Genomic DNA, 22798 nt, shown 5'->3' with positions numbered 1-22798 from the left:
GCATGAAATGTTCCCTTGGTATCTCTAATTTTCTTGAAGAGATCTCTAGTCTTTCCCATTCTGTTGTTTTCCTCTATTTCTTTGCATTGATCGCTGAGGAAGGCTTTCTTATCTCTTCTTGCTATTCTTTGGAACTCTGCATTCAGATGCTTATATCTTTCCTTTTGTCCTTTGCTTTTCGCTTCTCTTCTTTTCACAGCTATTTGTAAGGCCTCCCAGACAGCCATTTTGCTGTTTTGCATTTCTTTCATACTCAGGTCCTGTTCTATGTCTACCCGCGTGCCTGGATATGACTTTATACGGTAAGGCTTGCGTCAGGGGGCTTAGTTCTAAAGTCAGCAAGGCCGGACATGACCAGACTTGACCTTGCCCTTTGCATCCGTGAAGCTGACACACGCAGACTGTCCCTCTGTCAGTGAGGGAAGCGCACCAGCCTGCCCACCAGTAAGGAAAGAAGTGTCCATTCCTTCAGTGGAGCACCCCAGAAAGTGCTTGGCTTGGATTTAAGGGCCATGTTGTTCAAACAATATAGATACTTCAATAGCAGAATTGCTGTATTTTTAAATAGGCAGATGCTTGTACTAGGAGATACACTAGGGAACTAGAACAGAGAAAGGAAACACCAGATTCCTTTTTCCCAATGCATGACCATTCAAGGAATAACCCAGCTGAAGGAAATGGTACCCAGAATTGATCTGGGTGGGTTTGGTTCCATTTGACTACACTGATCATGCACAAGGGGGATCCCATTGATACGCTCATAGGCAAGGCTGTTGGTTACTCTTACAGATTGGGGTTCTTGGCTGGCCAGTGGAGGTTCTAATTGGTCAGTACTCAAAGTGCCTTGCTGTACCAGTTTAAAATTTTAACTGTCACTCTCCAAATGCACAGGCACACAGGCCTGCCCATATTTACCTCTCTATTGTGGTAGCGTCAGTATTATGTCTGGACACCTTAGCTTTAAGGGTATGTTTATATATCCTCCAAAGCCTGGTTCCAACGCTACCTCTCCTGGGGAACCTCTCCTGCTTCTCTACAACCAGCATGATCTCTCCTTCCTCTTATGACTTCTGCTGTGTCTTCTACTTTGCTTTTTATTATCACAGTGACTGGAGATCTGACATCCTACTTAGGACATGACTCATGGATCCCTAGTGACCCCATTTTCAAGAACATCAGAAAATCGCCTTTTACAAAGTCGGAGTTCAGTACATCTTCCATAGAAAATAAAAGTAAAGAATAAGTGATTTCATTAATGTGTATGAACCAGAGAGCTGTGAGAAAAAATATATGTGTGAAAATACTAGCTATATTAGCATGAAATGCATTTATCTTTCAAGGATTTAATGTGACCAAACTATTCCTGTCTGTGTCCCCCAGCCTCTCCTTTTAATCCCCTAATTCCAACTGCCAGTATCACAAGGCAGAAGGGAAAACCCTTGAGTGACAAAGGAAATAAGAAACTCGGAATTTGGAATCTGGTCCTGGTAGAGATGGGAGATTTTCAGTCAGTAGCGCCTACCTATTACTTTTTCTCTTAACAAAAGGAGAGTGCCAAAGCCACCCTCTGCACTCTCTCCCTTCTTACTCTTCGTTTCCCTGCTTGCTCACCGTCTATGTTCTTTCTAATTTACAAATTACTCTGATATCCTGTTGTTGTTGTTTAGTTGCTAAGTCCTGTCTGACTCTCTGCAACCCCATGGACTGCAACACGCCAGGCTCCTCTGCCCTCTGTTATCTCCCAGAGTTTGCTCAAATTCATGTCAGTTGAGTCAGTGATGCTATCTAACCATCTCATCCTCTGCCGCCCTCTTCTTTTGCTTTCAATCTTTGCCAGCATCAGGGTCTTTTCCAGTGAGTCAGCTCTTCACATCAGGTGGCCAAAGTAGTGGAGCTTCAGCTTCAGCATCAGTCCTTCCAGTGAATAGTCAGGATTGATTTCCTTTAGGATTGACGGGTTTGATCTCCTTGCAGTCCAAGGGACTCTCAAGAGTCTTCTCCAGCACCACATTGTGAAAGCATCAATTCTTTGGTGTCTAGCCTTCTTTATGGTCCAGCTCTCACATGCACTTCCGTACCTTACTACTGGAAAAACCATAGCTTTGACTAGATGTCTTTATTGGCAAAGTGACGTCTTTGCTTTTTAATACACTGTCTAGGTTTGTCATAGCTTTCCTTCCAAGGAGCAAGCATCTTTTCATTTTATGGCTGCAGTCACTGTCTGCAGTGATTTTGGAGTCCAAGAAAATAAAACTAGTATTCTACCAAGAAGTCACTACTTCCTATGGGCACATTATGGTGCCTTCAATTAAGTGAAATTCCATCACCACCTTCCTTTGTGGAAGTCTAAGGTGCCAGAGCCAGACCCACCTTTCCCAGATCCAGCATAGACAGGGCCAGGCTCTTTTCTTGGACCTTGAACCTTGTTCTCAGGGGTCAGGCCTCAGACTAGCAACCCTGTTTGACCAGGCTGACCTGACTGTGGCTTCAGTTCCCTTCCTGCTCCCATCTTCCTGACCCTCCCACCAGCCCTTGGTGCCTGTCCACCTTGACAGCTTCCCAGTCTTCTCTCTGTGAGTCCCCAGTAGCCTCTGAATAAATGCCCCAAGGTTTCAGTTAGCCAAAACCAGTTTACATTGCTAGCAACCAATACTTCTAACTGAGAGGCTTCAGAAAGAAATGTTCTGTACATGCTCTGATTCCACATGCACTGAGATAGTTTCAACCACTGCAGACAACATCATGGAGCTGATAACCAGTCTCGTCGGTGGCAAAAACTGGTGGTAGGTTATGTCTTTAGGGAAAACTTGCCCTCCTGCCAGCCTGAATCTAGTCGCCTCCCAACATCGCCTGCCTGTTGTGTGGGGTATCTCCTTGCAAACAGTTTAAAAGATGACTCAAATGAAAATATCCACCCCCTCCACACACACACACACACAGCAACTACTTCAACCATTTCATCAAAAACGAAAGTTTTTTGCATCATGCTATCATGGACCAATCCATCCACTAAAGATAATGAGTTTGTTTTGCTAATGAACTGACTCTCACTAGATCCCTTTGGGAAAGCCCCATTACTATTACTTAACTACCTTTAGGGGAATATTGAAAATGACTCCATTCAATTGGATATAACTGGTTAAAGTAGCCAAATCAAAGCTTCAGAGTTCCAACGCAAATATTGCTTTTTTGGTTCTTATACACATAATTACATATGATTTACAGTGACGCACAAGATTTCCAGAAATAAAAGCAGAAATCTTCGTTGAAAATTTTATCCAATCCAGAAAAAATATACACAGGCAACAGAAGACAGATGTCACGATCATGGGACACGTGAGGCTGGAAAAGGTTCGCTGAAAGCATCTTCATCGTCCCCTGAAATTCCATAAAGGCAGGAAAGCAAAATCTTGGCGGTATCCAGGGCATAAAGGAAGTTCTCAGAGGCTTTGAGACCTTCTGTATTGCTCTAAACACCTCTCCCTGTGATCCCATGATTAGAAACCACTCCCCACAGCAGGAAGCTACCTGTAGAAAAGCAAGCTCAAGGGAGGGTGGCAGGGGGAGGACCAAACCATCTGGGGTCTTGCAGAAGCTCTCCTGGTGAGCAGCTACAATGGGAAATATACCACAGAAGTGCAGGGAACTCCAGTGGCCACATCAGCGTCCAGAGGCCGGGGGATTGCAGGTCAGGCCCTGGGCTCTAGGGAAGGTGGGAGGGGAGGGTATCGTGTTGACTCATAAGGGAAGGTTAAGCAACCAACTATTAAACAGCTTATCTGAGCTGAACTTGTGAACTGCTAAGGCTTCCCCATCCTGGGTAATAATAGCTGTGCACAATTACCGGCTCTAAGTAACAGCCGTCATTGAAAGGAAAGCGGCCCAAAACACTGATTGGGGTTTTTGCAAGGATTTGTGGGTGAAGTCAGCTTCATGTGGTTGACCCTGGGCATCCTCTTCTGCATCATCACCTTTGTAAAGAGTAAAGGAGATGCCCCACCAACCTCAGACAAACAGAATGACTGCTCTGGGGGGATCCCCTTTCTGGAAGGAGATGCTCATACCCCATCTCCCAATCTACATAGACATATAAGAGGTCTCTGCCTTTGATGGGGGGCGTAAAAGCTCCCTGTTCTTGGGTCCTTGCACGCGTCTTCAGTCACTTCACATCCCTCTTCCTCTCACACCTGTGGCAAACCTACCACTCAGCCTTCAGCCACTCCCCAGACCTTTTACTCTTTCCCACCTCAGCACTTTTGGGTTCGCTGTTCCTCTACCTCGAATGTTTTGTCTCATGACCAGCTTCTCTCTCGGTGCTCCATTTAAATGGCAGCTTTCACAGAGAACACATCCCTGGAGACTGTCTTGAGTGGTGCCCACCTTGCTATCTTCTAGAGCAGGCTCAACAAATTATGGCCCAAGGGTGAAGTCTGGTGGGCCACCTGCTTTTGTAAATAAAGTTTTATTGGAACACAGCCATGCCGATTACTCATCATCTGTGGTTGCTCTCACTCTGCAATGGGAGAGAGATCATATGGCCTCCAAAGTCGAAAATATTTACTACCTGGCCCTTTAGAGGAGATGTTTGCTACTATTCCATAGATTGATCACAGTCTATAATTATTTTCTACACTACTCATGTATTATTATTGTCACTCAAAGTGTGAGTCCAGGTATGAAGGATCTCGTCTGTTTTATCCCCAACACTGAGTGCACTGCCTGGCACACAGATTAGATACATTACTCAGCCTAAGCAGGGATCACTACTCCTGTTCTCAAGGTGGAAATGTATTTGTGCCTGAGTGGTTTCACTGGAGGCTACTAATATTCTTTTGCTGTAGTTTTGGTTGATTTAGAGTCTGTGTCCCCAACTGGAGTGTGAGCCCTCAGACGCCAGTTGCCATTTTCGTCCTGCTTTGGACACCATAGTGTCAACAGCACCCTGAGTAGTGTCTAGCACCTAGTGAGAGCTCAGGAAAATGTGCTGAGTGACTGAACAAATGGGTGAATGGATGTCCTTAGCCTTAGAGGTAGGTGTTTCTGACTGTATTCTAGAGTTAGAAGGTACATAGTAAGCATGACTACAGTCATAAGGAACCTGCGTCTATATTGTTTCTCAGAATCATATGGTCATATTGCAGTTATTCTTTCAATAGAGGACTGCTCTTGCTCTGGAAATCCTGAATGCAAATAGTTCAGACACCCATTCTGTTTGGATGAAAATCACCGACTCCTATGTAGCTGTGACCAATGATCTTTACCAATGTGGGTGGGTTTCAGTTTTACTAAATCCATCCATTCTCCCTTTGAAAGGAGAGGAATTAGGCATGGTTAGGGGAACATTACACACATTATGAATCTCAGACCCGAGCTTGAACCTACCGCTTACTGGCTATATGACCTGGGAATAAATCCAGTAATTTCCTCAAGCCTAAGTGTGCCCATTCATTAAAAAGCAACACAAATATCAACCTTCCTGAACTGTTTTGAGACTACCACGAGATATGAGCCAGAATGTGTAAAGTATGATACACTGTAGGTCCGTAAGGAGCTGTTCCTGTCATCATCAGCATCATCAATAATAATAACTTCAGGACAGAGTTGGTGTTCAAATAACTAGCATGATATAGGACTAGCATAGAATAGTGCAGAGTGTGAATTTGGGAGCTAAACTGGCAAAGCACAAATCCCAGTTCTGCCGTTTACTAGCTGTCTGACCTGAGGTAGGTTGTGATTGTTGCTTTTATCACTGCTGTTGTCACTAGTTTTACTCCTCACGCCCCCTGAGAGCTTCCTCTGCAAATTTCAGGCATAATCTCACAGCTGAAATGGGGATGCCACTGGGGATAAAATATGGGTCAGACTCTGATTAAATATCTCAGGACCTTTCCTCTAAACCATCTTCAACTGGGAGCTGGTTCTGTATCACTTTCTGCCCAACTGTTTCTTTCAATGATTTTTAGGAATCTGACCAAAATATATGAAAAGAAGTTATGTACAAAGTGAGCTCGAGGCATCAGCAGTTGGTCTGTGAAAAACATGAAGAAGTTAGTCAAAGGATAGAAACCTTTTTTCTAAGTGGCAGCACTCCCACCAGTCAACAAGACAGACCTCACTCCCTCCCCAAGATGACACTAGAAGTTTGAACCTGGCTGACCCTCGCTTGAGAGGGGAGCATGAGAGGACGTGCTTAGGCGATTCTTCTTTAAATGGTCTCTTTCTTCCCGTCTTTGAAGTCAAGGCCAGTGACTAGATTTTCTTAAGGAACAGGCTCCAACCTTGAGATACTTTTTGACTCAGCCAGAGATGCATCTCCCAGTATCACACACTTTTAATCAACCTCACCACTATAACCTTGGCCGTAGTAAGCTGACCTTAGGAATTTTTTCCATTCTTTTGGGATCCACTTAAATCTTTTCAGCTTGAGTGACACTCTGAGCAAGTTTTTGTGAATGAGACAAATGGTAAATATGCCTGAATCACATGCCTAATCAGAGTATACATATTTTTTCATTTATGCTGCCATAAGCCTTTTTTATTAATGTATTTCATCAGTATGAGGATTATTATTAGATATTACTGTTTCTAAACTTTATCCTAAGGATAAGGCAAGCAGGAATTTGCTTCCAAAGCAACTTACTGTTTCTACCTTTTAATAATTGAAGGTTTTAGTACAGTGATTTATTCTTAAGCCTCTCGATAATCCCGGCAACTCTAGGTGTCAGAAAATGGAAGGCAAGCCTCCTGCATTTTGCCGTGTATCCAAGACATTGCATTAGTGGAAGTTAGCTAAACTAAAGGCCATTTCAAAACGGGAGAATAAGACGTGGGCAAACCAAGGATCCCACATAAATCTTTCTCTGGAACCAGGAAATGAGCATCTAGTTGAAAAATGTGCCTGTTTTTCTCTCTCCACACCCCTTCCTACCATCTCAATGTTACTTTAAGACTTAGCCCTAAATAACTGAAGCATGGGATAGAGCCACAAAATATAGGCAGCGAAAAATCGTTGCTGGAGCACCCGAATCAAGCTAATCCCTTTAATGCTGACGATGGCACCATTTTTGTCACCACCCTCGCAGAGCCTGACAGAGATGGGGAGTTGGTGGGAATTTCAAGACCAAATAAAGACCCCTCTTGGGTGTAAAAAATCATCAGCCCCAGGCACTTGTGAAGCCTCGACCCCAGGCAAGCCGAAGAGACAGTATACATTTTTCAGATGGGGTACTGCTCTCGTAGGCAGTCAGAACATAGCTATCCGTTGCCAGAAACCATTCATCAGACTCTGCAGAAAAGGCTGTCAGCTCAGCCTACAGGCCTCAAGCCAGCCTGTCAGGATCCAGGCTAACAGCCAGAGTGTCAGGGGCTGCGGCTGGTAGCCAACCAGAACTTTGATGTCGAAGGGTTGGCCAGCTCGTGAGGGTGGCCGATGGGCTCTGAAACCATATACTCTGCTCAGAGGTCACGAGTTCTGAAAGCAAGCTGGCCGTTAGAGTATCTCTAATAAAGATAGAGGTAGACATTTTATATTGTTAAAAAAAAAAATTGTTCAAATTATTTCAGTATTTGTTTTGATTTAAATTTCCATTACACATGCTTTTCATTATGCAACTCAATTAGTATATAAAAGATTTTTCTGTTTAAAATGTTTAAATGAACATAATTGTTCAATTTGGAAAGATTACAATGCTTTTATTTAATTAACACTGCAATAAATACATCATTCTGTAATGAACCCCATACTTTTAGGCCATTAACCATTCAATAAATTTGCAATATGGAAGGTTCTTTATGGAGAAGAAGATAAATAAAGCTATTTAAATGAATGTACGACAGCTATGATGCTAAGCAGCAAATTATAGCTTTTTGCTTCTCATCCACGGGAGTTGTACCTTGATTACAAACATATGCAAGTGTAATAAACAGCATATATTTCAATTACTATTTTGAACAAGAGGTATACTGGATGTTAGAGAAAAATTCTGCGCCGTTGGTGCCAGCTCCACTCCACGCCATCTTCTCAATCAGAAGTTCTTTCGGTATTGGTCCAAAGGCTCATCTGTTGTTTGCCTTATCAATCCAGGCCTGGGACTGCCAGAACAAAAATAATCTACATCCAGCAGGCAGCCTCTCAGAACTGGCCGGTTCTACCAGTGATCACGAAATTCAAGTCACTCCCCTCGGGCAATGCTCCTTGATACACAGGATCATGACTTGCTCCCTTCCAATGGCGACAGGTCCCAACAGGTCACCAAGCAGCCAAGGGTAAGTCCACCAAAGCAAAGAGCTTCCAGACCCTGTCCTCTCTTGCCTTCTCCCCATCCTGCGTATCAACTATGCTTAAAAGAACAAGCTTTCCGTGTATTTCTCCCTTTTCCCTCATCGAAATACCTTCAGCACCTTTGAAATCCTGTAAGGTTGGCCTACACGGCAGGTGCTGATTAGTCCAGATTTCAGATAAAGCCTCTTAGGCTTCAAGAGGTTAAGCGTTAACATAAAGGCCCAGGGCCAAGATTTTGTCTCCTATCCAATGCTCCTTATTAGTATTGTTGGCATAATAATTGGCTTCCGTGGTAGCTCAGCTGGTAAACAGTCCTCCTGCAGTGCGGAAGACTTGGGCTTGATCCCTGGGTTGGAAGATCCCCTGGAGGAGGGCATGGCAACCCACTCTAGTATTCTTGCCTGGAGAATTCCACGGGCAGAGGAGCCTGGTGGGCTACAATCCATGGGGTCGCACAGAGTCGGACACGACTTAGCAACTAAGCATTGTTTACAGGCATAATATCACTAGTATCAGTAGTTAAACTCATGTAGTAACATTGAAGATAAGGACTGATACTGAGTGATAATCACGTAGCAGGGATTATTACACTGCATTGTATAGATGAGGAACCTGAAGCTTAGACATGTGAGGAACCTGGCCCTGGTTCACAGGAATAAAATGATGAAGTCAAGCCCAAGCTCTCCAGCTCCTGCAGGGGTTCTCTCTTCAAATGGCACCTGGAAAGGGCCCCCAGGGGCCATCCTTGGGCTTACTTGGTGTCCTTGCCTTTGCTCTGTTCCCTACTATATTCCTGTCGATTTGGGCCTCTTGCCAGGGTGTCCTAGAATGATCACAAATGGTGACTCCTCTTGAACTGTCTTCTCCTCAAACGTTAGGAAAGACAGTGGCCCACAAATCATGCAGTGGGAACCTCTCTTGGCATTCAACTAGCCATATTTGGCTTACCTGATCGAGAGCTTTGAGGAACAGAAGCCAGAGTCCATGTGGGTAGAGAGTGTACAAGCCTGTCTTATGCTTCATCTCTGGTACTTCTAGCTGTGCAACCTCGAGCACATTACTTACCCTTTCTGTGTCTTATTTTCCTAAAGTACAAAATGTGAAGCATGATAATTCCTACCTTCATTGGTTATCTTGAGCTACAAATCAGATAACCTACATTTGCTTAGTATGTAGCATGTAGTAAATGCACAGTGCCTAGCATATAATAAGTGCTTAGCAGAGGACTCTGGGTTCCACATTACCAGTTCAGAGAAAATCTGAATAGTCCAACTATATAAACAATCCAAATATTTATTGAGCACCTATTGTTTATGGTTACTTCTGTAGGCATTTGGGATAAACAAATGACGTTTCTGCTCTGGTACTTTATAGTATGTGTGGGGGTGTAGGAAGATAAAAACAAGTAGACTAAATATATATACTTTGCAAAATTGTGGCAAAAAATAAGGAAAGGTGAAAGAATTGAGTGATGAGGCCAAAGTGAAGGCTGTTCAAAGAAGTGACATGTAGATTAAAGCCTAGATGAAGATTCAGGCGATGGGGCACATATCGTGGTGCCTGAGACACTGCAGGAAGTCGTCAGACACACAGTGGAGACTTAGCGCTGGTCCTGTCTGGGACCAGATTTGTTCCTTTCAGCAAACAAACGTCTAGGAGGGCCTGCTATGTGATAGGCACTAGGGGAGACAGAGAAATTGCCTTTGGGTTCAAATTAGCTTGAGGTCCTAATGACACTGTTGATAAAAGATTGGCATAGTAGCCTTTTTAAAATTTTATTTTATTGAAGTATAGTTGATTTACAATGTTGTGTTAATTTCTGCTGTACAAAAAAAGTGATTCAGTTATGTATATAAATATTCTTTCAATGTGGTTTATCACAGGATACTGAATATAGTTCCCTGTGCTATATGGTAGGGCCTTGTTGTTTATCCACTTTATATAAAATAGTTTGCACCTGCTAAATCCAAACGCCCTGTCCTCCCCTCCCTTACTCCACAATCCCCTGGCAACTACAAGTCTATTCTTTGTATCTATGAGTCTATTTCATAGATATGTTCATTTGTGTTATATTTTAGATTCTACACGTAAGTGATAGGACTCCCCTGGTAGCTCAGCTGGTAAAGGATCTGCCTGTAATGCAGGAGACCCTGGTTCGATTCCTGGGTTAGGAAGATCCCCTGGAGAAGGAAACAGCTACCCATTCTAATATTCTGGCCTGGAGAATGCCATGGACTGTTTAGTCCATGGGGTCGCAAAGAGGCAGGCACGACTGAGTGACTTTCACTTTCTTTCACTATAAGTGATACCACAGAGTATGGGATGGGATGGTTTTTCTGACTTACTTCACTTAGTATAATAATATCTATGTCCATTCACGTTGCTGCAAATGGCATGATTTAATTCTTTTTTATGGCTGGGTAGTATTCCATTGGATATATGTACCACATCATCTTTATCCATTCATCTGTTGATGGACATTTAGGTTGTTCACATGTCTTGACTATTGTGAATAATGCTGCTGTGAATGTAGGGGTGCATGTATCTTTTTGAATTATAGTTTTATCTGAGTGTATGCCCAAGAGTGGGCTTGCTGGATCATATGGAAACTCTTTTTAGTTTTGTGAGGCGCCTCCATTCTGTTTTCTATAGTGGCTGTACCAATTTATATTCAGTGGCCTTTTCTAAACTCCAGAATATTCCAGGACTCATATTTCTCTTCTGAGAAGATGAGTGTGGAGGATGAGAGGGAAAAGGAAGTTAAGCCTGGATCCAGGTGGCAGATGTGGCAAAAGGATCACTGGCCAGGGGCGGAATCTATGTTTGCTTATTCAGTGAAAGGCAATATTGCATATGGAGAATGCACAGGTCAGGAGTTGAAGAAACCTCAGTTCAAATCCCTCTGATGCAACTTACAGCAGTATGACTTTTTTTTTTCTGCAGAGTCTCTATTTCTCCATATGTCAAATGGGAGTAATAGTCTCTGCCACAAAACAAATTATTGCATTGATTAAAAATGGCATGTATAACATAAAGTCAAACATGACCACTCTTACCAGTTATTTATCATAGTCAGTGACTATGTTGATCACTATACTATGTTTTCAACATTTCCAAACATTTGAAAATTTCCCTAAAGAAAATACTGGAAATATCATGAAAAATGATGTATGTGAAATACCTAGGATGAAGGAGGCTTTTGACAGATTCTAGTTATTTTAATTTTTCACTTAGAGATAAATTCTCACAGGGCACCAGGCTCTGCCCAGGAATTAAGACGAAAAGATGCCTTACTTGTCCTTGACGAATTGAGTCTCCTATATACTTAACCATTATCATTTGTCTCTTCAGATTGTTCCTGGACCTGATTACCTATTTTTGCTTTTATTTGATAATTATCTCTTTGTATGCATTTATGTATTAAGCTACAAATAATATAAGGAATCAATGAGGCTCTAACTGGATGGATGGGTGAACAAGATGGAGGGATGGACTGGTCATCCAAGGGAAATCTAAAACTCTGTTCAGGAATTTAAGTCAATGGCCCATTAAAAGAAAAATGGGATAGCTCAGCATTTCAGTGCCCAGACTAGGCTTCTCTTTCTTGAAAGCTCTACCCATGGTATCACTTCAGTCTGCTCAGTGCCTCTTCCTCTGGAACAGAGCCTCCCTCCTTGGCCACAGAGGTGAGGTCATGACCAGGCTGAGCCAGTCGTGTTACTCGAGCATTCCAACTGCAGTGATTGGTTTTTCCGTGATCTCATGACCCGAGTCAGGCTAGAGTTATTCCCAGAATTTTCTTCCTGTTCATTGAGCTGTGAGGATGTTAACACAGGGAAATAAGCACCATATCTTTCCATCCCTCCTTCCTCCAAATTGCCAGAAGGAGAGAGCTAACATGCAGAGTGAAAGAAAAAAAGATCAAACAGTTCTAGGTCATCTAAATCCTTGACTCCAATAGTCTCTGAGGCCAGCCAGCTCCATTCCTGCCCCTAACACAGTATAGCCGTCTAAACTAATACCCTGTTTCTTTAAAAAGTTGTATGCAAGTCCCATCACACACAGCTGACAGAGTCTGGGTTAATACACTCTATTCCATTCTGCCTATGGACATGCCTCTCTCTATCATCTTCTCTAAATGTAATTCTTTCTAATCATTGACCATGGGGTCTTTCAAAGGGTCTGGACCTGTGATAGAATCTGTATAGTGTGAAAAATGTGTAATCTGTTATAGTTGTGATCCCTCTGGAGGGTAGCAAGACAGAAAGTTATGAAATATTAAATTGTTAGAATAGGCAAAGATTTCTTAAACTGGTCACAAAACGCTGCTTCTGCCACCAAGTCGCTTCAGTCATATCCGACTCTGTGCAACCCCATGGACTGCAGCCTACCAGGCTTCTCTGTCCATGGGATTCTCCAGGCAAGAACACTGGAGTGGGCTGCCATTTCCTTCTCCAGGTCACAAAAAGCACTAAATGTAAAATAAAAACATTGATACACTAGATTTTACTGAAAATAGGAATGTTTGTCCATCAAAAGATACCACCAAGATAGTGAAAAAAAATTGGGAAATATATACAAAATAAAGAAATCTAATAGAGGACTTACATTCAGCATGTAGAGTAACTCCTCAAATCAATAAGAAAAAGTCAGAAAGCAGAATAAGGCAAAATAGGCAAGAATTGAACAGGGACTTCACATGAAATGACATCCAGATGGCCAATAAAGCATGTGAAAAGAATCCCAGCATCATTTCTGTTCAGGAAATGCAAAATAAAACTCCTGTGAGATAGCATCAGCCTACCAAAATGGCTAAAAAATAAAAGCCTGACAATGATAAGTGTTGATAATGATACAGAACAAGTAAAACCCACAGAATATTGATGAAAGCATAAGTTCATGGAGTATTTTAGAAAAAAAAAAAAAAAGATTTCATGATTTCTCCTAAGTCTAACTTATGACTCAACAATTCTATTCCTAGGTGTATAATCCAAGAGAAATAAAAATATATGTCCACCAGAAATACGTACGAGATACAGTTGGACTACTCTATTTATAAATACAACTACTCTATTTATAAATGCCCCAAACTGTAGACAGTTGAAATGGCACCCAACAGGAGAATAGACAAAGTTTGTCAGACATTCATACAAATAATATTACACAGCAATAAAAGAGGACAAATTACAATTATACAACACAGTTTATGGTGAATAAGAACCAGATATGAGAGTACCTGTTTTATTACTCTATTTGTAAGAAATTCACACTCAAGCAAAATTGATCAATGGTGATAAAACTAGAAGAGTGGTTACTAGGAAGAGTACTGATTAGGAAGTGGACCATCCAATGGAACCATCCAGAGTCCTGGAAACATTCTGTATCTATTACATAGCTTTTGAGTCTTGATAAGAGAGGTGGATGCTAAAAAATGCCCATCCCAAATACTAACAGAGTTCCTATCACTGGTCCTAGTACCATTATTAATGCTATCGATAGTTGATTGTTTAGTGTGTGTCCATTGCTTTCATAAATACTTTACAAGCCCCTTCCCACTTGTTCTTCAAAGCCAATCCAACAGTGGTGTTATCAGTATGTTGAGCTTACAAATGAAAAGAATGATGCTTAGAACTTCATCAAAGAAGAAAATGTGCGAGTTGAGAGTCCAAGTCAGGTCCTCTGGCTGGAGAGCTTGTAGGCCCCGTGCTCTTAATCACTGAGTCATAGGAGTAACAGTTGGTGACTGTCTCAAAGTCCTGGAAAGCCAAACACCACAGCAGCATGAGTCCCTGGGAAGCTTTGTCAGTGTTTTCTTAATAATCCTAACTGCACCTGAAAACAAGTAAACATTAAAAACCAAGATTTTTCTACACACCAGGAAGTCTAGACACCTGCTTTTGTATATTTTCTGGAGGTGGAAAAATAGACTGTATGAAATTTATTTCAGCCATTTGGAGAGGTTTTAGTAAAGATGGGTGACGTTTGTGATTCAGTGGTGAGACATAAATGTTTAACACAGGGTCTTCCTCCTCCCCTGCTCGTCCCCTGCGGATGCTTTGAATAATGCAAAGTCTGTTTTAAGCTCTGCTGATTTACTCAAGAAAAGGATCAGCATATTTTGAAATATTGGTCATATGGTCTGGCAGACGGGAGCATTAAAACATGGCAAAACTCAACAAGCTACTTCCTGTCAGCTGCTTCTCAAGACTTCATGGGCTCATAACACTTAATAAAAAAACATCAGCTGTAAATAATAACTGATGTCAACTGCATTTTTCATCGAATGAGCTAGACATTGGGAAGATGGTTTTGTTCTCACTGAAGAATACCTAACCCCCATGTGCGTGAGATGTTCACTTCCTGCCCCTTTATTGAGGACCCACTATGTGCTAGATACTTCACTGTTGACTTCATTCATGGAAAACGGTTACTACCCAAAATGCAGTTTCGTATGGCTCAGCCTAACGATACTTTATGCTTACTATCTGTGAGGTAGGTTCTCTTAGTATTCCTCGTTCATTAGGCTGCTAATTCCATGAAGACAGAAACTCATCAGCTGATCCCCTGCAAGTCCTCAGTGTCTAAAACAAGGCCTGGCCCATCATAGGTGTTCATTAATTATCAGGTGGATGGATGAGGGGATGGAAGAGGAGGGGCATGGATGGGAAGCTAAGGTTGAGGGAGGCCATCCAGCAAGGATGTAGCCAAGCCAGGCTCTGAGCCCAGGTTCTGCTGCAAAGTCTCCCATCACCAAATTACAGCTGGTTCAAGGGAGATGTGTCAGTTGCAGGAGTCATCACCAGTGACCTTTCTCTAGAAGTCACTATCTGTCTCCGTGGGCAGAGGAGGGGCCTGGGACACACAGCCGGCTGCCTTCCCAGGCCCTAAATGTCTGGGACACGGAGGCAGAGTGAAAGGCAGTCCTGCTAAAAAGCCTCTCAGATGCCCTTGCTGCTGAAGAACAGGGGCAGGGGAGGATCCAGAGCTTGTACGGAAGGACAGAAGTCACAGGGGAGGAGGCGGGAGGGCTGAGGTGGGAGGAGGCGCAGGGCCGACGTGAAGGCGTGGAGCTGGGTCCACAGTACCCGCATCAGGCTGCCTGGCCCCGTTGATTAACCGCGAAGGTGGAACAGGCACAAGGAGATGGGGGCTTGGGTGAGTGGGAATTAAACCTTGAGGAGGAGGAAGATGGGGCAGCACCTTGGGCAGGAATCGTTTTGTGAATAGTTTATGAGGCGTATCAGGAGTCACACGAACGGGCACCGGCTGGAATGTTTTCTGACTTTAAAGTGAAAGCCGCCCACCAGGCCGCAGCAAGTGTGGGAGAGGCGAAGTAGGAAAACACGGAGGCCCCTCTCAGCCCAGCTCGACCTTGTAAAACATGGGTCTTCGGCTATGCGCGCCAGCAAACGCGGCTCCCTTTGCACACCCGACACTGCTGCGGGGTTTCCACCACCGCTGTGCTTAGCTCCATGTGTTCAGGCCGTTCATCTCTGCAGCTGGGCAGGGGTCACAGGTGGCGCACGGAGCCCGTGGGATGCCCACCTCTACAGCAAGCGCTTTCTGTGCTCAGAACCCCGCAGTGGCCGCTGTGGGGCAAGGAGGAGGCTCACCCAGGGGAGGTGGTCTTGCTGGGGATGAAGAACACACAAGGAGCCTCAGAAAGAAATCTTTCTTTGTCCACATCAGCTCAGTGCTTTTAACGGCTCCCTCTCCACCCACAAGCGAAGCCACAGGCGCCCCATAAACTGAGCCCCCCATCGCAGGCCTGGGGGAAGCCTCCTTCCTGTCGCCCCACCCCTGGGCACCATCTCTTAGAACGGAGCCCAGGCCTCCGCACTGACCCTGGTGTGGGGAAGTGGAGCACATCCCAGCGCCACACCTGGGGGCCCCCAGGACCGTCTGAGATCCCCGGCACCCAGTTTCCCACACTCGCAGCCAGTGCCCAAACCGGCTGCTGGCTGGAGCCAAGCCAGGGTCTGACCCTGGGCCTCTTGCTTGCCTGGAATGTAAATTCAGAGTTTAGTCAGCAGGCTCATGCGAGGGACGGTTCTGTCACACAAGCAGCATGTGAAGTGCGGAGAGACCTCTCACACCGGGGGCGCTTTTCCAGCCGCTGCCGGGTAGCACACTGCCCTCTTCTTGTCATCCATGAGCTCTGAAAATCTGGCTGTCCAAGATGTTCCATCTCAAAACCGCCCTCCATCGCCCGTTCGGTGGTGGAAATTCAAGTCTGTGAAGTTTCTTCCTGATAAGGTTTTCTCTCCGTCTGTAGTTGAAAGGGTTTCCCCTTTTCAGAAAGGTTGGGAAGTTATTCTGAGGATCAACTACATTTCCTGGTGTTCCTCCAATCACACCAGCTTCACCCCTGAACACACTGTTCTCTATGTCAGGGGGAAGTGGGTGTATCCACCTGGGAAGACTGGGGTGTCCTCAAGCTCATTCTGGGAGGTTGTTTGCATAAAATCCCTGTAGGAAAGGGATAGTAGGATATTAGTGTGGGTGAGGATTTGGCCAGGGAATTCATAGATGTATAATCCTGCCTTCTTGCTTCACCAACTTATTTATTCAAAATTAATAAGCAAATGAATGAATAAGTGCATGTATGTGTGTGTGTTGTCCAGTTCTGTGTGGTAAAACAGCAGCAAAATAAAAAAGCAAAAGTTCTCATGGAGTGCACAGCTTTGTGAGGGAAGAGAAGCATTAAACAAGCATACAAATAGAAGAGCATGATCATTTATATAGGGGCTTCCCTGGTGGCTCAGACGGTAAAGAATCCGCCTGCAATGTGGGAGACCTGGGTTCCATCCCTGGTTTGGGAAGATCCCCTGGAGAAGGGAATGGCTACCCACTCCAGTATTCTGGCCTGGAGAATGCCGTGGACTATACAGTCAGTGGGATCTCAAAGAGTCGGACGCCACTGAGCAACTTTCACTTCACGGTAAATGAGATGGAGCATGAAGGACAGAGGTAGGAGGGTGGAAAGTGCAAGTTTACTTACAACCACAGAGAGCAAAACAAATCAGCCCTACTCTTTGGAATCTCTGGTCTCCAGATTCAATACAGAGTCCTCGAGAGTTAGTCTGAGTTCTGAGAAAAACCCCTAGAGTGGGTCTGTCTAAATGGACAAACAGCAATCTGCTGGAAAGGCTAAACCTTGGGACTAATGTTGGCACTTCAGTGAAAGAAGCAGCGCAGGCGCCAGGAACAAAGGGCAGAGGATAAGGGAGGGCGTGTGGACGCGAAGGTCCCCATCAACGGGACACCCACTTGTGGAAGCTGAGGAGGATGGGAGAGCTCTAGGTTGGATCTGTGGGACCCCCCACAGCCGCTATCTGGACCCTTGCTTAGACAGAGAAACCAACCATTCCCTCCAGAAGCCAACAGACAGATGGAGGCAGGAGGTGCTGTCACACACTCAGCTTTGGAATTGGGGGATGTCATCAAGTCTTGAGCTATTCCCACCTGTACCCTAATTTAGGCAGCTGTGGACACAGTCACCCACTGCAGGCAGTGGGGATTAGAGCAAGCAGTAGATGCCTGGGAAGCGTCAGGATCAGTCTTTGGCTTGAGTCAAAGGCAAAGTCCTGGCCTCAGGTGAGGAAAACTGAGAGGCTGGTCAACTCAGTTTCTGTGTGTATCACACAAGTCCGTGCCCCCAGCCAACTGATGTTCTAGAAAGGGCTCAGTGAAGATAAGCTGTGATAAATCTTTTAGAGATGAAGCAGGGAACCCACGCAAAAATAATTGGTAGCAAGGCTGTTTTAGGAGGTGAGCAATACTAATGAATCCTAAAGAAACAGAAGGAAATAAAGGAATGCTGGGAGTGAGAGGGAGTGTGTTTTCAAATTAAGGTGATCTAGGGCTGAGAGGAAATAATCAAAGTATCTCCTCATCGATATAGTAATGTTACTGACATGCAGCCTCTGACATGACTTTAGCATTTACTAGGTACCAAGTGCTAGTTACCATGTGAAGGGTTTAATGCACATTACATCATTTAATGCTCATGGCAGTCCTTGAAGGGAGGTATTGTGACTTTCATGATGTCATGGTTTTCATGACCCACCCAGTGGGGATCTGGTGACCACTTACACAGGAATCCCTGCAGGATCCGAGGGATTCGAGATTCCCAGACCCTGCCAGACCTACAGAATCAAAATCCCCATGTGGAGCCTGGAGATCTGCATTTCAAGCACTCCTTGGCTGATGTGTACATGCACACTGGGTTACTTTGTATTGGTTGGAACAGAGGGAGTTTAGTGAGCTCCTAAGCAGCCTTTATTTTTGGGGGCTCCAAAATCACTGCAGATGGTGACTGCAGCCATGAAATTAAAAGACGCTTACTCCTTGGAAGAAAAGTTATGACCAACCTAGATAGCATATTCAAAAGCAGAGACGTTACTTTGGCAACAAGTCTAGTCAAGGCTATGGTTTTTCCTGTGGTCGTGTATGGATGTGAGAGTTGGACTGTGAAGAAGGCTGAGCACCAAAGAATTGATGCTTTTGAAGTGTGGTGTTGGAGAAGACTCTTGAGAGTCCCTTGGACTGCAAGAAGATCCAACCAGTCCATTCTGAAGGAGATCAGCCCTGAGATTTCTTTGGAAGGAATGATGCTGAAACTGAAACTCCAGTACTTTGGCCACCTCATGCGAAGAGTTGACTCATTGGAAAAGACTCTGATGCTGGGAGGGATTGGGGGCAGGAGGAGAAGGGGACGACAGAGGATGAGATGGCTGGATGGCATCACTGACTCGATGGACGTGAGTCTGAGTGAACTCTGGGAGTTGGTGATGGACAGGGAGGCCTGGCGTGCTGCGATTCATGGGGTCGCAAAGAGTCAGACATGACTGAGCCCCTGAATTGAACTGAACTGAAGCAGCCAAGAGTCCAGCAGTATCATTATTTTTCCTTCCTTTTGGTGGAGCATTTTACATTAAAAAAATTATTGAAGTATAGTTAATGTATAATGTGTTAGTTTCAGGTGTATAGTGGAGTGACTCAGTTATACGCACACATATATAAATATACATTCTTTCTCCACATTCTCTTCCATTATACGTTATTACAAGATACTATAGTTCCCTGTGCTATACAGTAGGTCCTTGTTGGTTATCTATTTTATATATAGCAGTGTGTATATGTTAATCCCCAAACTCCTAATTTATCCCTCTCCCCTCTTTGGTAACCATCAGTTTGTTTTCTATGTCTGTGACTCTATTTCTGTTTTTTAAATGTTTTATTTGTAACTTTTTTTTTTAGATTCCAAGTATATGCAATATCACAATATGTTTGTCTTTCTCTGGCTTACTTCACTTATTATGATAATGTCTAGATCCATCCATGTTGCTGCAAATGACATTGTTTCATTCTTTTATGGCTGAATAATATTCCATTGTATACATGTAACACACCTTCTTTATCCAGTCATCTGTCAGTGGGCATTTAGCTTGTTGCAATGTTTTGGTTATTGTAAATAATGCTGCTATGAACATTGGGGTGCATATACCTTTTAAAATTATGTTTTTCTCCAGATATATGCCCAGGATTGGGATTGTTGGTTTTAAAGTAATCATTTTTAGTTTTTCAAGTAATCTCCATACTGTTCTCCATAGTGGCTGTTAGCAATTTACATTCCCACTAACAGTGTAGGGGGCTTCCCAGGAGGCTCGGTGGTAAAGAATCTGCCTGCCAATGACGGAGACATAGATTCTATCCCTAGGTTGGGAAGATCCCCTGGAGAAGGAAACGACAACCCGCTCTGGTATTCTTGCCTGGAAAATTCGATAGAGGAGAGTTGAACATGACTGAGTGACTAAGCATGCATGCACGCAACAGTGTAGGAGGGTTCCTTTTTCTCCACACTCTCTCCAGCATTCATTCTTTGTAGACGTGTTAATTATAGCCATTCTGACTGGTGTGAAGTGATTTGTGAGTTTTGATTTGGAATTCTCTAATAATTACCAGAGAGCTTCCCTTGTGGCTCAGACAGTAAAGAGTCTGCCTGCCATGCAGGAGACCCAGGTTCGATCCCTGGGTCAGGAAGATCCCCTGGAGAAAGACATGGCAACCCACTCCAGTATTCTTGCCTGGAAAAAACAATTACCAACGCTGAGCATCTTTGCACGTGCCTGTTTGCCATTGGTACATCTTTGGAGAACTGTCTCCTTAGATCTTCTGGCCATTTTTTGATTGGTTTGTTTGTTTTGATTTTGAGCTGTATGAGTTGTTTATATGTTTCAAAAAAGCCTTTCATAAAACTCAACACCCATTTATGATTAAAAAAAAAAAACTTTTCAGAAAGTGGGCATAGGAGGCACCTACCTCAGCAGCATCATTGAAAAAAAAAAAAAAATCAGCACTTCCAGAAGAGATGAGGCCTGAGACCTGACTTTGGAGATGCTGAAAGGATCCCATGTACACACAGTGCTAATGGTGTATATCTGGAAGGGACTGAAGTATACAAAGGCCGTCTCTCCCACCTTCCCCAGAGACCGGGCTCTGCACACTGGACTCAGGAGGGAGGGAGGAATGGAAGTGTGTCCAGTTGAAAGCAGAAGACACAGAGTTCTCAGAACTAAGGTCCTAAACTCAAGAGGGTTTAGCCTCAGGGGACAGGAGACAGGGGGATGGTGATGGAGCCGGGGCCCCAGGAGGCCAGCCCTGAAGGTTGCCCTGATTCTCTTGTAACCCTACAAGGGCTGAGGGCTAAATCCATCATGTAAGGGTGAAGCAACGCTGTTTTCACAGAAAGAAAGGCCCAAATGTTTTCCGTGGTCCTGAGGACTTATTCTGAGAAAGCAAGCTCCCAAAAGGGCCTTCCCAGTGTCCGACATCATCCTCTTCCCAGGCTCTCGTGCTAGGGGGGTCTCGGCCCTCACGCTGCCTCTGTGAGCCTGTGCAATGCCCTTTCTGCCACTGGCTTCATCAAAGAGCCCAGCCTCCATAGTGTGAAAGCAGGAGGTGGTCGGGGTGACGAGGGAGGGGCTTTCATCTTCCTACAGAGGGGCTGCCTGTGTCCAACCCTCACTTGCCTTCCTGGGGGCTTTGGAGAGAATAGTGGCCCTTTGTGGGGGAGGTCCCCCATCACCCAGCCCCCGGAAGCCAAAACCATTAGGCTCCGGCACATGGACACTGTGGGACAAGGGACAGACTCTTTGAGGCCTCAGGACCCCCGCAAGAGGTTGGAGGGGTGAGGGTGGCAGGGCAGGTCCCTTTGTGGAGGGAGGAGGAAGCTGGGCCCTCAGACCTGCACCCTGCCCTGGGAACACTGGGGCTTTTTCCTGTCTCACCAAGATTGGAGGGCATGTCCCAGTTTAGAAGAGAGACAGTTTGGCCAGGGACAGATGTTTATACCTGGTTAGGGTAAGATCAGCCACGATGCAGAGCTGTTCAGGCCTGAGCACTTCAGCTGCACGCTAGTGTGTGGGCCCGTGCACACCCAGGCCCAGATGCTCAGCGTGCGGATGAGCGTGCGCACGCTCACCTGGCAGAGACCAAGCCTCAGCATGGACGTCTGGTGGATCAGCCCGTGTCAGGGGCAAGCAGGTTTGCCCAGGGGTGGCCCTGGCTCCTGGGTGACCACACGCCAGCTGGCATGCGCCAGCCGAGGAGAATCTTGTGCACTCCTCAGATGACTCTGCCGGAATGCCTCAGCCCATAAACGAGCTCAAATACCTGTCCACTTGGACTCACTCTGTTCTCTGGTGCAATGCAGAGTGCTGTATCTTTGTAGATACAGATTCTTCAGTCTATCGGGTGCTTTACACCTGCCCTAAGAGGCTGAAACTGTCCTTGAAAATAAGTGTGAGAGACAGAGGCAGACACACAAAAAGAGAGACACAGACAAATGGGGTGGGAGGGAAGAGGAGAGAGCCAGAGTGGGAAACAGAGGCCAAAACAGACAGAAGGATGGACACCGGGCTTTCCAGAAGAGGCTCACATGCTGACAGACCCAGCAAATCCAGGCCTACCTCAGAGTGTCCAGGGAGAGCAGCTCGTGTGGCCGCCACAGAAACGAGGCTGCACTCAGTGGAGCTGAGCCTCGCCCCCAGCACACCTGCAGCTTTCCGCGCGGGTGGTGTTTTGCACCCCCACCCCCAGCAAGCATTCGAATTAATATAAACGTTTCTTAGCCGGTCCTTAACGGCAACAGCAGCAGTATGGTGGGAGGGGCCTCCTCAGACAAAGACTGGCACAGTGCCTCCTTTATGTCATCCTTCTTGAGGGAATGGGGACAGCAGCAAGACCACGCAAGCCGGTTCTGGGGTGGTCCCTCGCTCCGTCAGTGGCCTGGACTTGTGACGGATTGGGGCAGGGGACAGGGATGTGTTTGGTGACTCTGTGAGTCTGCAACATACGCGAGGCGCACTTCAGAGTGATGGAAATCTGAGGACGGCCAGAAAGTGCATTGCTTTTGCCAAAAGCGATGCATTCAGATGACAGCGGGAAAGGCGGCCACGAGGGGGGCTGTGGGGGCTGTGGGCTCTGGGCAGAGTGGGTGGAGGAGTAGAGAGA

At 45.1% G+C, this 22798-nt stretch overlaps 1 long non-coding RNA gene across 16 annotated transcripts in view; it reads left to right on the top strand.

The window, feature by feature from the left end:
* Positions 1-22798, top strand: part of LOC147348371 (uncharacterized) — a 200031-nt gene that overhangs the window by 7671 nt on the left and 169562 nt on the right. For 10 of the 16 annotated variants that reach the window (XR_015151520.1, XR_015151512.1, XR_015151513.1 and 7 more), the window contains one exon: positions 8084-8265. The exons of the other annotated variants lie outside the window; for them this stretch is intronic. This is a non-coding gene — a long non-coding RNA (uncharacterized LOC147348371). The remainder of the gene's footprint in view (positions 1-8083; positions 8266-22798) is intronic. 16 annotated transcript variants of the gene reach the window in all.

Source organism: Bos grunniens, chromosome 22, assembly GCF_055505025.1.
Source record: "Bos grunniens cultivar Pamir isolate PY7600 chromosome 22, Bosgru_T2T1.0, whole genome shotgun sequence".
Taxonomy (NCBI): Eukaryota; Metazoa; Chordata; class Mammalia; order Artiodactyla; family Bovidae; genus Bos; species Bos grunniens.
The sequence above is the reverse complement of the archived record's forward strand: the minus strand, read 5'-3'. Positions and strand labels throughout refer to the sequence as shown.